Source organism: Ambystoma mexicanum, chromosome 5q (assembly GCF_040938575.1).
Source record: "Ambystoma mexicanum isolate Mex_15411 chromosome 5q, UKY_AmexF1_1, whole genome shotgun sequence".
Classification (NCBI taxonomy): Eukaryota; Metazoa; Chordata; class Amphibia; order Caudata; family Ambystomatidae; genus Ambystoma; species Ambystoma mexicanum.
The window spans coordinates 1,219,981,852-1,219,998,171 of NC_090933.1; positions in this window are offsets into that span (position 1 = coordinate 1,219,981,852).

A 16,320-nucleotide genomic window follows, 5' to 3' on the forward strand; every position below is an offset into this window, starting at 1 on the left:
GGAAAATCAAGGCCCAGTGCATAACTTTAATGGGGAGGAGGTGCCCATCATAGGTGTAACTGAGGTTGACATAAAAATAGGAAAGCACCGAATGAAACAAGAGGTATTGATCACATCTATTTGTGAAATTCCATTTCTGATGGGGACAGATTGCCTGAAAAGATTGTCTCCTCTCATAGATGGGGTGAATGGAGTGCTGTGGTCCTTAACCAAAAAACCATTGAGGCCTAAGAAACTAAAATCACAAAACAGCAATATAAATGAATGTCACACCGTTGCCAAAACAAATGATGCTGTGGAGGTATATCTCCAGAATAGCTGCATACCTAGTGTCACTGTCATATTAATGTGTCAAGACAAAATGCAGAGCGACAATGAAAAACTACCTGTACAAATATACTTGGACCCAAGGAAAAATTGGCAGACTGCCATAGATGAGCACACATTACGTTTTTATTTAAAAGAGAAAACATGCAAACCGAATATTGCTCCTAAAACAGATTCAGAAAAACACATTACCACTCTGGCAGAAATACACATGGAAGATGAGCAACCATGGGTTCATGTTGGTATAAATGACTATTTTAAAACAATAAAAGCCACTTTAGCGCTTGGACATGAAAGGAGCTTCATTAATGAGAAATTGTTGCAAAAAATAATGGAGAGGGAAGAAATCCCGAAATTTAGGATTAAAAACCAATATGTTTCTGGGTTGGACAGTCCAGACTTTGAAAACCAAATTGCAGGCAGATGCATGCTTAAAATTAGCATTGGGCAGAAAACAATTTACCATAATGTCTGGATAGTGAGTGGAGCACAAAATGAATTTTACATGGGCAATGACATCATGCACAGAATGTGTATGGTGTTAGATTTCCTTAATCAAAAAATATGGTCACGCCTAGGTGGTCCGGCACCTGAATTTGAAGACAAAAGAAGGGCTTATCATTGTGCACAACTGGTTCCTTATGCAATCGAATTACAAATGAGGAAAGATACTATTATTCCTGCATTTACAAAACAGTTTGCAATAACACTGAAATGCAAAAATGGACAGCAGATGAAAGGCTCTGATGCATTTGTATGCCTGAATGAATCCATAAAACAGCAAGGCCTGTATTATGAATACATTGCATTGGTAGACATTGGTGAAGGATCTGTAAAAATCATGGTAAATAATAAAGGTTGTCAGGATATTCATTTAGAGGAAAACTTCCCATTAGGAATGGCCATACAAAAATCACATTATACGGCAGATTTAAATAACATGGTGATTGGGAATATTCCTGAAAAATATGTAGATGCCAAGGGCGAGTTGCCAGAACACCTGGACTCTCAGCCCAAAGGAATATTTAAAATTCATTCTGTGTATCCTTATGATTCAAATGAGACAGTGTGCTGCCATCAAGAGGATTGCATAATATTTAATTTAAATGAAAATGAAACAGAAAATCAGCCCATTGAAGTGGAAGCTGATATGCCAAAATATTTTAAAGTGGCAGCTTTACAAAAAGACACAGCCACACAGTTAGAGGAAAGCGCCGAGATTCCCTTACCAGAAGATTTTCCAGAATTTTCCAAAATGGTAGAAGAGCAGATCTCCTTAGCGGATGCATGTGAAAGCAATGAAGAGAGGGACAATCTGAGGGAGACATTTATGGAGTTTAAGGATGTATTTGCAAAAGATGCTTATGATTGTGGTTTAACTGATTTACATGTGGCCACACTACCAGAAGGGTGTAGCAGAAACCCAGTGTTTGTACGCCAGTATAGACTACCGCTGGCATGTTTAGAATCATTGGCAGAGATTATTAAAAATTTGGAATCGCGGGGAATCATCAGGCCCATTCATAGCACATCCAATACACCTATTTTAGGTGTGTTAAAGCCAAATGGTCAATGGCGGCTGTGTGCAGACTTGAGAGAGTTAAATAAAAGAGTACCAATATCTAGATGGCCACTGCCATTCATTGATCAGGGCCTAGCTCAGGTACATGGTTCAACAGTATTTACCACATTAGATCTCACCTCTGGATATTGGTGCGTGCCATTGGCAGAGGAGATACAACATTTATTTTCCTTTACATTTGACAGGACTCAATATGCCTGGCTTAGAGCTCCGTTCGGGTACATCAATAGTGGGAGTGAATTTGGCATATTTTTGAGAAAGGCCATGCCGGATGCAGCGGAAAGAGGAACAATAGTTTATGTGGACGATGTCCTGATAAAAAATGAAAGCCTGAAAAGCCATTTTGATGAAATAAGGCATGTACTTGGCCAATTGCAGAAAGCAGGCGCCAAAGTATCTTTGCAAAAAGCACAATGGTGCAAGAAAAAAGTGAACTTTCTAGGGCATGAAGTGACTGAACATGGGCTAAATCCACAAAAGAAGAAAATAGAGGCCATACAAAGATTAAAAGATCCTAAAAATGTGAAAGGAGTAAAAAGTTTATTAGGGATGACAGGCTATAACAGAAAGTTCATTGAAAATTATGCAGAAATCACTCAACCATTGACTAAACTGCTTAAACTGAATACTCCCTGGAAATGGGAAAAAGGGCAGTCTGATGCAGTGGCTAAATTAAAGGAATGTCTTGTAAAGGCACCATGTTTAGCATACCCCATAAAGGACAGGGATTTCTTTATAGAAATAGGTTTTTCTGAAAATTGTATGTCAGCAGTGTTATCACAAAAACACGATTTGAATCACAAAACCATTGCATATGCAAGTAAGGCATTTTCCCAAGTTGAAATGAAATTTAATGAATGTGAAAAGGCCCTATTAACCACTGTGTGGGCGCTACAACATTTCCGCCCCATTGTTCAGGGAGAAAAGGTAATTATTGAAACAAATCATCAACCTTTGCAATTTTTAGAGAGTAAAAGAATTAGATCAGGTAATCTAGCGCAATCCAGAATCACTTCATGGACGCTGGCATTACAAGGTTTTCCCGTAGAAGTGAGATATGGACAAAATAAAAAGAACCCAATTGCTCAAGGGTTAGCTGACTTACATGACTGTGCAGCTGAACAAATACCAAATGAAATGGAAGTAGAAACTAGTTTGCAGGAATTTGAACAATCACCACACAAAGCTTTTGATGAAAAAACATGCAAGGATTTGCCAACTGTATATGTGGATGGTTGTGCTTTTCACATTGAAAATGACAGTAATAAACAGTTAGTGGCAGGAATAGGAAATGTCTGGTTGAAATGTGAAGGTGTCCCCAGTATAGGGATGAGGATTGGAGATAGGAGCAGTCAGGTGGCGGAATTGGCAGCCATTTATAAAGCAATTGCTACTGCAGTTGATAAAAAGTTCAGTGAAATTGTCCTGGTGACTGATTCTGACTATGCACGGAATAGCTTTGTGGAGTATTTGCCTGGTTGGAAAGCAAGAGGCATGGTTACATATAACAAAAAGCCACTTAAGCATGGAAAAATGATACAAGCCATAGACAAATTGGTGTCAGAGAATAAGTTAACAATATACTGGAGAAAAATTCGTGGGCATTTAAAAACACCAGGAGAGGATAAGGAGGGAAATGATAAGGCAGACCACCTGGCTAAGATTGGGGCTGTGATGGGAGAATTGCTACCTATTGATTATTTAATGGGTGAAATACAAATTGATGCAGTCACACGTTCTAAAGCACCAAAGGAGGTAGATCAACCGGTGGTGCAGTGGAGTCATGACACGCCAGACCAAGATTTGATTGAGGCACAAAAGAATGATCAAATTTTGGGAATCTATTATAATCATTTGATAGACCCCGAACAAAATCCTTTAACAGAAAATGATTGTATGGGAAAAGAAGAGTTGAGGGTGCTATTAAAGAACAAAACACGAATTAGATTACAGGATGGACTCATGATTAGAGAGTCCATAACAGGACAAATACAGTGGGTAGTACCCCTTTCATTCAGAGGACTAATGCTACACCATGCACATGATGCCATAACCGCAGGCCATAGAGGTTCACAAAAAACATTAGAAATACTAAAAGATTATGCTTACTGGCCACATATGTCCCAAGATGTGGAATTATATACTAGAGGATGTCTAGTATGCGCCCGATTTAAACCTGCTTCACCAATGCATAGAGCACCATTGATGAAAAGAGGCCTAACTCTCCCATGGTCAGATTTGCAAATAGACTATGTAGGTCCTTTAAAAAGGTCGAGCAGGGGACACCGTTATATTTTGAGTGTGGTATGTTTGATGTCGAAGTGGATTGAATGCATTCCTGCACCAGATTGTAGTGCGCAAACAGCAGCCACATTGCTGGTGAACCATGTGTTCTCAAGGTTTGGGTTGCCACAAAGAATTGAGTCAGACAGAGGAAGTCATTTCACAAGTACTCTAATGAGTAAGGTATGGCAAATACTAGGTGTGAAAAGGAAACTACATATCGCATATCGGGCGGCGTCTTCAGGTACAGTTGAAAGAAGCAATAGGTCTGTTGTGGATATTTTAAAGAAATTTGTGGCAGAAGCAGGTTCCAGCTGGGATTTACGTTTACCGTTGGTTTTGATGGCAATCAGGTCGACTCCTGCCAAAGCAACAGGTGTTAGCCCCCATGAGGTCTTAACAGGTAGGAAAATGGTGTTACCACAACACCTACTATACAGAACACATGAGCAAACCCTTGTGAGTGCATCCACAGTTCATGAATATATTGATGAACTGAGGAGGCATTTGCAACATGCATTTGCTTTTGTGCAGAGAAATCTGGAAAGAGCTGCTGACAGTGCAAAATCGTATTATGATGAAAAGACATCAGTAAAGGAATACAGTGTAGGGGATCAGGTGTACAAGTTTCATTTTGGAAAAAGTAAACAGAAAAATTCTAAATTTCTAGCAGCCTGGCAGGGGCCATTTCGAATTATAGATAAGGTCTCTCCTGTAGTTTATAAAATTTTGAAAAATGAAGGTGAAACAGCAATAGAGCAGTTTGTCCATGTAAATCAAATCAAACCATGCCATCCCAGACATGAGATCAGGCAGCTTGAGCATGTAGAAACAGATAAAGTCCCTTGAACACAAAAAGAGAAAATAAATCGGTGCAATCAGGAGGCAGTGACAAAGGAGTTAAAAAGTTGATTGTTATGATGGCACATAAACACTGTAGTATATGTAAAAATGTATAATATAAAATAAATAAATAAATAAATGCACATATAACGGAAGCTCATGGTTGGTGTGCAGAGAGAAAATGTGTTAAATATTGAATACTGTTTTATATCTGCTTGTTTTTTTTTTAACTTGTGTTTAATTTAAAAAAAAAAAAAAAAAAAAAAAATTATAGAAAAAAAAAATGAAATATTTTTACCAAGCATGTTTTATTTTTGGCAAAAGGGTGAAGTTAATATTGTGCTATGTACTTAATTTGTTTATTTTCTATTTTGATTTAGAAAATTAACATTATTTGGTCGGAGGTTCCGGGATCAGAGCCCACGGGAGACGATGGAGTCATGGAGCCCATGTGGACGGATTCCGAGAAAGCCCCAAAGAGGGGTGAAGACCAAGGCTGCAAAGCGATCAGCATTGAAGATGATACCGATGATATGGTTAATGATGATGATATTTGGAGGGATCTTCAAGAATTCAGAAGCACAGGTTGTCATTGAACCTGGACCAGCATCTGGTATTGCGGTGGAAGAGGCACCAGGATTCATCATGAGTGATAGAAGGATGATTTTCCAAAATATATACATACCATTAAATCCTGAGATTTTGATTGAAAAACACTTGAACAATACCGGAATTAAGATTGAACAGACTAAAAAGTGGCTGGAAATAAGAAAAGAGGACACTAAGCAGTCAATAAGAGATATATTAATGCAATTGGAAAAAACATTCGTGAATTCAGCAGACATTAAGAAGAAGAGAGGAAAGAGAGGTGCGGTGATGCTCGCGATATCAATGGTAATGTCTATAGTTGGAGCAATAATAGGTACCACAATATCAACAGCCAATTCTATTTCGGTAGGAACACTGAGTACTAAAGCACAACAACTGAGTATTGACCTAGAAATAATAAAAAAACATTAGATGGAATTAGAGGGGGACTGGATGAACAAGTAAGATTCATAAATGAAACTGCAATAATTCTAAATGAACAAGCGGATGTAATGCAACGGGCGACTAAAATAATACTTAAGCATGACAGAACTTTAAATGAAATATTGAACATAATGAGTCCTGTTGATAGACTATTGACGAATTATATGAGAGAAGTTCAAACTGCAGTTTCACAATTGATTCAAGGACATATTCCATTGTATTTTGTTTCGCAGGATATCATTCGTCAAATGATAGAAAGATTGACCAGAAGGGAAATTGACATAATACAGGTAAAAATTGCATTCGAAATGGGGAATGCAATGCCGTTATATGTGGACTTGGAAAGACTAGAGATCGGATTTTTGCTATGCATCCCATATGTAGCCCCTGAACTTATTTATCAAACGAAGTGGGTACACAACGTGGGATTTTGGCAAGAGGACAAATTCATTAAGATCAAGACTCCAGAAGTGGTGGCATTTCAGTCATGGGAACCTGAAGTTTATTTAATACCAAACCTGGAAACATGTGTAACATTTAAAGAACAAAATTATATGTGTCCAGGTAAACCGTTTGTTCCTGATGCCACAGATGCTATTTGTGGTTTGAAATCTGACCCAAGTATATCAGAGGGATGTGAAGTGATTATTAGTAATATGGGGAGTGAAGAAATGGCACAGGCTAAGATGGTCAGAGGTAAATGGTTGGTCAGCACCTGCTTAAAGAACATGACGGTAGTACATTTAAACCATGGAACATACGTGGTTAAACAGGTGAAATATAATGTTTTTTATTTACAGGTTCCAAAGGATGCAATTGTGTCAATTGGGGGATTAACATTGTTTCATGTAACAAATGATGTTTGGGAAAGCCAAGTGGAAAATATCGATTTTTTTCAAAGGGATACTTTTCCAATAGATCCGGATGTGGAATATTTATTGAATCACAAAGAAAGACATGTTATAAAAATGAATTTGAGAAAAAACAATATTACAATTAGTAATCTGGGCATAATAGAAGTGGAAAGATTTAATTGGGGAACCTGGGGGGAACGCTCAATAGTGGGTTTGGCTATCCTGGTGCTAATCATGGGTGGATGGTTGATTGTGCTATCAGTAAAAATGAAAATGTTACTGATTTTACTAGCTACGTCAGGAAGAGAAAGATATCCCAATACACATGCATTTTAAAAGAAAAAAGAAAGAACAAGTTGTTTTTAGGAATTGGCTTGGATTGTAGCCAAGTTCTAAAAACAAAAGGAGGGTATGTAAGGATATTTGGCGTGTTACAGCACAGAGTACAGCACTACTGCACAGGTAGCAATTTTTTTTTTATGCAGCACCACCACAAGGGTATGGTGCATTGCTATATGTGTTACCAGATTAACAAGGAAAGACAGGCTATTCAGTCAAAAACGATTTTAACATATAAGATGCAAATCTATTTTTACAGTTAAAAGCACACGTGCACATTCAAAAATGCACACTATTTTTTCACCTGAAATGCCTATGGTGCGAGAGACACATTTGAAAATTAATAACTAACATTACTTATAACTAACCTGACTAATGAAACTGAGGTTAACATAATCCAATAATAAAAATGTGTCTCCACTGCAGAATTAGGCCTATTCTGAAAGTGAACTTTTAAACGCACATCCATTTTTTTTTTTGTTTTCTCTGCTGCCCTGTCCACATAATTACAGGAAGCAAAAGAGCTCGAAAGAACAGGAAATCAGTTGGTTACAAAGTATTACTATAAAAATGAGCCATTGTGTAGAGAAGGAGGAGATGGCATGATTGATTCTGATTGGAGCAGCGTCATAGCAAGTATCAAGCTAGAGGGAGTGATCAGGGTTTTGCTGGGGGGAGTTTGAGGAGGAAGGAGGTCAGTCAAGATTTGGAGAGCTGGGAGAAGGACCTATTTTTTCCTGGTTGGAGCATTTCTGCTGAAAAAGCTGAGAATTCCAGGCAATGACCCCGGTTTGAGAAGGAAAGGCGCTCCTTTTCACTGGGGTTAATCTTCAAGGGAGCCACATTCAGAAAGAGAACCGCTGAAGAAAACTCGGCTGAACATATAAGGTAATTACATAAGTGTGGGAGCTGAGTGTGTACGAGAATATTCAGTCAGAGTAGGAAAGGAGATTCCGGTGCCTTAATCACATGTTAATGTTGCAAATTGTGTTCTGTTCTCCGCCACTATTTTTTCAGTGTATCACAGACAATGTTGTTACTGTGCTATTTTATTTATTTCTGTAAAGAGTGAGATCGTGTTTAAATGCAACTTTTATAATACAGAAAAATATTTGAAAGCAGACGGGTGGTGTATTTTATATTTACCAATACAGTGCTGATGATGAGGGGAGATTTTTAAACAATGCAATTGTCATTTTAAGACAGATGTGTGCATGATCATATTCAGTATGGACAGTTGAGAGTGATTGTTTGTAGCATAGCTCGTTGGAGGTACATGAGCCAACGGGAAGAGGGACTCTCTGAACATAGTTCCCTACCGTATATAAGGTAGTGGAAATTACCACAAAATTACCACATATAGCTCTCTGTCGTAAATAAGTCAGTGAGATCGCCCATGGTGGCACACTAACACTAACACTGAAAATGTGGTATTCCTGAAATGTAGGTCCGAGGTCTCTCTAGTGATTACACGAAAAATCTAAGCAAAGATAAGGGATTCTGGACATTGGGGCCACAAATAAAACAAGGGAATTATGCTCACCAAAATACCACCAACCACGCATACCAAATATGCATGTCTGGGTGCTGAAATAATGCATGTCCACTGTATTATTGTTGCACATGGCCCAATCTGAATACAAGGAGTGATTATTGCTAAGTTATTTTTCGGCGGTAATAAAATACCGTCAGGCCCCAAATCTCCACAAAATACCCTACAGTCCTCCCTCTTCCTCGGATGACATTGTGCCCTCCTTGGCTGTCACATTCCAACCCAATATGACAAAGGCAGACACTGCCTGTAGGTGTGTCCATCACGGAGTACACAGGCCTGTGCCTTTGTCGTGGTGTGAGCATAGGGAAAGATATGTGGATTAGACCCAAACATTTTCCTGAGGTTGGTCTCCCCTCATTCCATTTAATTAAACATTTCACAAACAGGTCCAGGTGAGCGCTTACCCACTATGCGGATGGTTGAATTCCTCACACGTCTTCTGCCTTCATGTTTTGATGTCTGATCATTATTAGCGATGCAATTGCACTTATCCATTTCAAAGCCCTCAGTTGGCTTTTAAATCTGCACTTCTTAAAAGTAAATAAAATCACAAAGTAAGCATCTTTTTTTTAAAATTGGAAAGCTATTGATTCCAGGATGTTTGCTTTTTAAAATCCACAAAAATGTGTTAATCTTATTATGCTTTGGACATTCCATTCACATCGTTCATAGCAACGAGCTGCAAGCTGGTCACAAACAATGACTAAAAGCAAATTCCTTTATCACACAGGCTATTCTGGGCTTTGTCATTATATATTTAAAGTACAATAACCCATAATTGGATATACTAGCCACTCCATTCCAGATTAATGAATGTACGAGTTTGAGATAAGGTTTTGGAATGGATCAAGTAATTTCTGTCTAGTAAACAACAAAAGTAGGATAGATATGGGAGAAAACCTCCTCAACAGGAATTACTTTGAAAAGGAAAGTCCAAGGAATGGATACAGGCAGCATCCTCAGAATAGGCAATTAAGGGCCTCATTACGAGGTGGGCGGTAAGGGGTGAACGGCTCCGGTAAAGGTTCCGGAGCCGTTAACAACTTACCGCCCTATTACGAGGCCCGCTTGCGGGACCCGCTCTAGATGCCTGGTTTTCCCAGACGTCCTTAGCGGGCCCCGCGAGCGGCCCAGCCTGCTAACAACGGGCCTGGCATTAACGGGCCCGTTGTTAGCATGCTCCCCATTCCCATGGAGCCCTATGGGGGCACAAATGGGAATGGGATGGTCCGTGTACCCTGAATGGGAAAATACCGGGCCCTCCAAGGTCGTAACGGCCCTTTATTTCCCCATTCAGTGAACCCAGACCCTGACCTGAGTTTGGAGGCAGCCATGCCCTTTTTAAGGGCATGGCTGCCTCCAAAGTCGTTATGAGGCCCAAAGACAGGATTGAACTTCTTGAAGAGCAAAACCTGGGGCAACAAGGACTTCTTCAGAGTCAAGATAGAAGGCATAAGAACTGGAGTGGACCACTGAAGTGCGGGAGGTCTGGCTGCTAGGGGGAAGGTGAGGAAGAATACACATGCTATGAAGAAGTGCACAAGAACATTTAATAAATGGAAGCAAGCATCATATGAGAAAGACAGGACTATCCGCATAAGAAGCATTGCAACACACTGACCCACTGACCTTAAATAGGAGTTTGCCAATGGCTGTTGCCCATTGTGAGAATTGAGACCACCATTATGGTTTGCGAAGGCTCAGTGAGGCATCTGCTTTACTGGGATTGGGTGTTGAGGCACACCATCCTTCTATTCAGCTCTGCCTTATTATTTTTTTAAAATTATTATTACAGTTACTGCATTTTGTCAGCCATCACATCTCCCTTATCACCCATGCACTGTTGGTGCAGCCACCAGCGATGCTAGAACTACCTGTGCCCCATATATGTTGTGACAGTAAATTGCAAGCGTATTTTACAAACTATTTTATTTGGACAATGGGCCTCATTACAACTGTGCCGGTCCGGTAACAATGGTGCCGGTAAGCCTACCAGCACTGTTGTTACCAGACGGGCACAGTACGACTCTGGGGGTGGGTGCCATCTTGCCCATCAGGGTCAGACCTGGTGGGCGGAGCGGCACCGCCCACAGAGTTCCACGTAAGCACCGGCACCATTATTAATGTTGCCGGTGCTTCCGTGGCCCCTATTCCCATTGAGTCCTATGGTACTCAAATGGGTATGGGGATTTACCGTTTACCGGCGCCTGACTTCCCGGAACGCTGGGGTTGTAATCCCCTGGTGTTGCCGGCAAGCCACGTGCTGGTAAATATTGCAAGTCCGGCGACAACCCACCGGTAGGACCGGCAGGGTGCCGTCAGACTTGTAGTAAGGCCCACTTTGTATAAACCAAGATTTGTGTTGTGCCCTTACATATCGCAATGCTGAATTCGTTTTCCATTTACAACTACACGCCAATACAATGGACACACTACTTAACAGCATCCTTCCTTGAGTAAACAAATGCCTATGTCATTATCCCCTCGCTTAATTATGAGAATTGGAGGGTTCCAGAGATGTGGGTCCATGAGTAGTGGGCTCACTGTGTGTTTCTCAATTAGTCACGTTGAACTTCTTGGGCTGGAGCAAACTTCTCAGGGGACCGAGAATGACCTACAAACAAGGCGGCTAGATGCGGGGGTGGATAACTTAGGGAGCCTCCATTTACCAATACTTGGCCCTGCATCATGAAGCATTTGGCTGTCCCTGACCACAGGGTCTGCTCACTCCCATTCTCTATCTTCTCACCTGTGACATCATCACAACTGGCAGATGCTGTCATGCATATCAGAGAAAGACACGACTGCAGCAGGCACTTATAGTGACATGGACCTGTCAGACCTTTGTTGGAGTTACAGGAGTGGTTGCCTATGGGGGAAAAGGAATCCAATGTTGTGGAATCCTCACCCAGCCAAGGTACTTCACGTTCCCGCTCACTTCCCGAACTTGTGACAATGCACTTTTTTAACTCCTTCAGGAAGACGGCACGGAATGCACAGATCTGTTCAGGTTCTGCTTGGCTCTTACTTGGCCTCCACACTTACACAGTCTCTCTCCTTTCTCCTGAATGAGACTTTGTCAGTGTACTTCCACCTTCTCTTAGTTGGAGTTGGAGACGGGTGCTGGGAGTCTGCTTTCTCTTTCTTTCCCACACTGCATTCCCGAAGGCGTGCGAAAGGCAAGCGCGTCTGGGCACGTACGGTGTTGAATGGTCTCTGGGCTTCACCATTATGCCAGAATCCGAAGGATACATATGAGGAAGATAACAATAAGATAACCCATGAAACGAGGTACACACGTAATGATCTTATCAACCTGGCACCAGGAGGGACAAAGCTCAAAGCTTGTCATGGCCAGACAGGGGGCGCGCAATCTCCCATGGGAACGATAAGGATGGGAAGGAGGTCACAAGATCCCATGGGGACACTTAAGTGCTTGCTGATCAATGCAAGATCAGCAGGAGCTCACCGTTATAATCTTCATACTACGCTGGTAGATACAACCCCTGACTATCTGTGTATCACAGAGACATGGATTTATGCTCACTCTGACCCTGATTTATGTCAGCTGCTGCCAGAAGATTATGTGGCATTTTGTTTAGATAGCCCCCCCTATCCCCTGGGTAGGGGTGGGGGCATTATAATAATGTACCTTGCTTCATTCCAGTGCCATCAGATTCCAGAAGAGCATTCTCTGCCCTGTGAATTCTTCCTGGTCAGAGTGCAGGTTAATGTTAACATGACTGTTCATCCCTTACTGGTATACAGACCCCCGTCACTGGGCTGAACAGATTTTGCTGGTAATTTTGCACAGCTGGTTGCCAATTTGGTTCTGGCACATCCTAATTTAGTTGTGTTGGGAGATTTCAAACTCCATCCAAACGACCCGACTGATAACGTGGTAACCAGCCTATTAGATCTATCTTTAGGCCTTCACAATCATCTTCCCACCCAAAAAAGTGGTAATCTGATTGATCTGATTTTCTCTGAAGAAGGCCTGTCTGCTAGTTTTACCCCTGATCCGGTTATCTGGTCCGACCACTTTCTGATACCTTTTATTATTAAAGTATCACCCTGTCTTCCGGAGATCTCTCATGACCCTCAGGCCCGCAGGCAATGGCATAAGGTGGATCTGTCTCTGATGACTGGTCGATTACTTGAGACTAAATATAGGTTTAGGGAAGAGCGAGCTGACTCTTGTACCTCTCTCCTGAAAACACTTGAAAGGTGGCAGATGACCTGGCCCCTATTAAATCTAATTTTGGGAGACCTAAGCCTACGGCGGCCTGGTTCACTCCTGATCTCCGGGTGCAAAAGCAGTCTTTCCAAGTCTTGAAAGGAAGTGGAGGCTGAGCTATGATGTGGAAACTCATAACGTTTACAAACAAGCACTGTTATGCTACCATAAAATGATTATGGTGTAAAAATCTAAATATTATGCAAATCAGATAACAGGAGCCTCTCGCTCCGCTAAGGAGCAGTTTATAGTGGCAAAAGAATTGTCGGTCTGCCCATCTAAAAGGGTAGTCAAACTGCCAGATGCCCAGCTGCAATGTAATGCAATTAGCACATTTTTCTGTGATAAAATTCGAGATATCTGACAAGCAGGATTGGAGACGGAGCTGCCCCCAGGGGAACCTATCATTCCTAGTTTGGCAAATATTTTCTGTCTAGAGCCTATCGATGATGATGTTATACTAAAGGCCCTCCATGGGCTGAAATCGGCCTCACCCTTTGATGCTGTACCACTCTGTAGCTTGAAAGCGCTTCCACAGAGGACTATTTGCATGTTTTCAGCAGCCCTACAGCATTCTTTTACTGTAGGTCATGGTCCTGCCGCCCTGAAGCAGGCAGTGGTTACCCCGCTTTTAAAAAAATCAAATATGGACCCCCGGGTGGTGGCCAACTATAGGCCCGTTTTTCTTCTTCCGCCATTATGAAACTGATGGAAGCTGTGATTACGCCCCGGTTTTCGAAATCTTTAAAAACAAAACAGTGCCTGCATCCATTTCAATCTGTTTTTTGTCCCACAATGGGTACAGAATCAGTTATGATCTCGCTGCTTCTGGGTGATTTAGCTCTGCTTCAGGACCGTAGAGGTGCCGGAGTGCTAAATCTCCTGGACCTCTCCACGGCATTCAAAACTGTGGATCATGACATTCTACTGACCCGTATGGAGCAAGCTGGGGGTGCTGTGCGCCTTCTGGCATGGTATGTGTCATTTCTTGAAGGGCCTATCCAGACTATTTCTTTTCAAGCATGCCTTTCTTCTACTTCTGGTTTGACTTGTGGGGTTCCACAAGTGTTAGCCTTATCTCCTCTTCTTTTTTTATTTTTTATTTATATGTGCCCTTATTGGCTGATCTAATGGCTGAATCAGGAGTCCTTTTTTATACCTATGCCGATGAGACACAGTTGGTGATTCAGCTGGACTCCCCCAAACGGAACCCCCAGGAAAACTGCGTGAATGCCTGGACAACATAGGTAATTGGATGTTGGCAAATTGTTAAAGCTAAATGGAAATAAAATGGAGGTTCTGGTGTTCAGGCCCCAAATGGTGGACAACCTTTGGAATTCTCAATATTGGCTTGACTCACTGGGCCCGTGCCCTGCTGCCTGTGCATCTGTGAAAAGCCTTGGGGTGAGGTCTTTGCCCAATGGGTCGCGAGAGGTGCAGATCTCGACATTCTGTGGCGCAGGGTTTGGAAAATGGAAGTTTTTGAGGAAAATTCTATTTCTGTTACTCCCCGCCAACTAAACAATGTTGGTAACATCTACTATAATGGGGTCACTGGCCTACTGCAATGGGTACCTAGGTCAGCCCAAATATCAGATTCAAAGTATGCAGGTGCTCCAGAACTCAGCAGCAAGACTGGCACTTATGACGTCTTGTGTGATCCCTTCAGTAGCCCTTCTGCATCACCTTCATTGGCTCGCGGTGGCGGCACATATTGAGTTTAAGATACTCTGCATTATCCATCGGGGGATGCATAATGTTGGCACAGAGTACCTGAAGGATAAGAATAAGTGTGTTGCTTTCCAGCCAGAATGCTGCGTCCGCCTCGCAGTTACTCCTTAAAATACTGAGGTATCAGCAGGAATGGCTGGGAGGCCGTTCATTCTCAGTTATGGCTCCCAGGTTGTGGAATGCACTTCCGCTATCACTAAGACTCATGGGTGAGCATCTCTCCTTTCGTAGGGCACTTAAAACTAATTTGTTCTAACTCAGTAACTGTACAAATTTGAGTCGGAGATGTTCTCATGCTACTGTCGATACTAGCAGCTAGATGCCCTTGGGCCTTAGTTGCGCTTTATACATTTTCAAACAAATATGTAAATAATGTCAAGGACTTTGTCATTTTAACAAACATTTTCTTCACCACATGGACATATGGAGCCCTCGCCTGCCACAGACCTTCGGCCTGGCCCACTGGTAATGTTTTTGCACCATTACATAGAAGGTGTTTCAACATGAGTGTAACTGGACCTTGATTCTAACCAGCCCTAAAGACAAGGGGTGTATCAGGCATTTTTACTCACCAAAAATAGGCAAATATTCCTCAAAAATAAAAATAGAGAGTAAAACTACTCCGAACAAAAAATAGGAAACAGACACATAGGACATTGTGCCCTTGCTTTCACTCACATAGCTCCATTGATATGTGTGGACTCGCAGTGTACGTAGTTCCAGAGAAAGGAACTATTATTACTGCTGACTGGTACGTAGAGGTAAAGTCGCGTCTTTTAATGTGCATGAGTAACTAGGTACAAAGAAACTATTATTATTACAAAACATTTTGTTTTCCAGTTGAAACATTTGATACTTGCTTATTTTGTTTAATTGCGTATAAAATACGCCCATCTGCAATTGGGCTTACTTTGTAACTATCCAAAAAATAATTTGACTCCCGAATTTATGAAATAGGGAGTAAAATACTCCCACATGAAAATCTAATCTGGAACACTGAATCTGACTGCTGGTTGGTAACGGAAACAAAAGGCACCCCTTGATTGTGTTTAAGAGCACCCAAACATAAAAAAAAAACCTCCTCTCACAATGGCGGCAATCATGTAGGCAATACTTTATGCAGTAATGCTGCCACTAATAAATGAAAAATGGGCACTAACCTCAACCCTAATTTAGGTGGGGAATTTCCATTGCCACTTACACTTACATTAATTTTCTTTGGTTGTGTTAGGTTAGCACTGCTAATGCCACCAGACTTGGAATGAGGCCTTTAGGCTGGCTCATTAAAGCCTTTGTATGATAATACAAACGGTATGAACTGCAAACATCTCTAACTCGTCCGTAACTTGTGTTCTCTAGTTGGGCTGCAGCCGATTGTGAAGATCATACCCATGGAAACCAGGGCAGAGTTCCTCAGCTTCCAAAACACGAGGTAAGATTTAGGACACCAGCACTCACCAGGATAATGGTCATCCCATTTGAACCACCAGATGCCCAGGGATAAACCGCCTAAATCCTTCATGAATCAGATGGATCT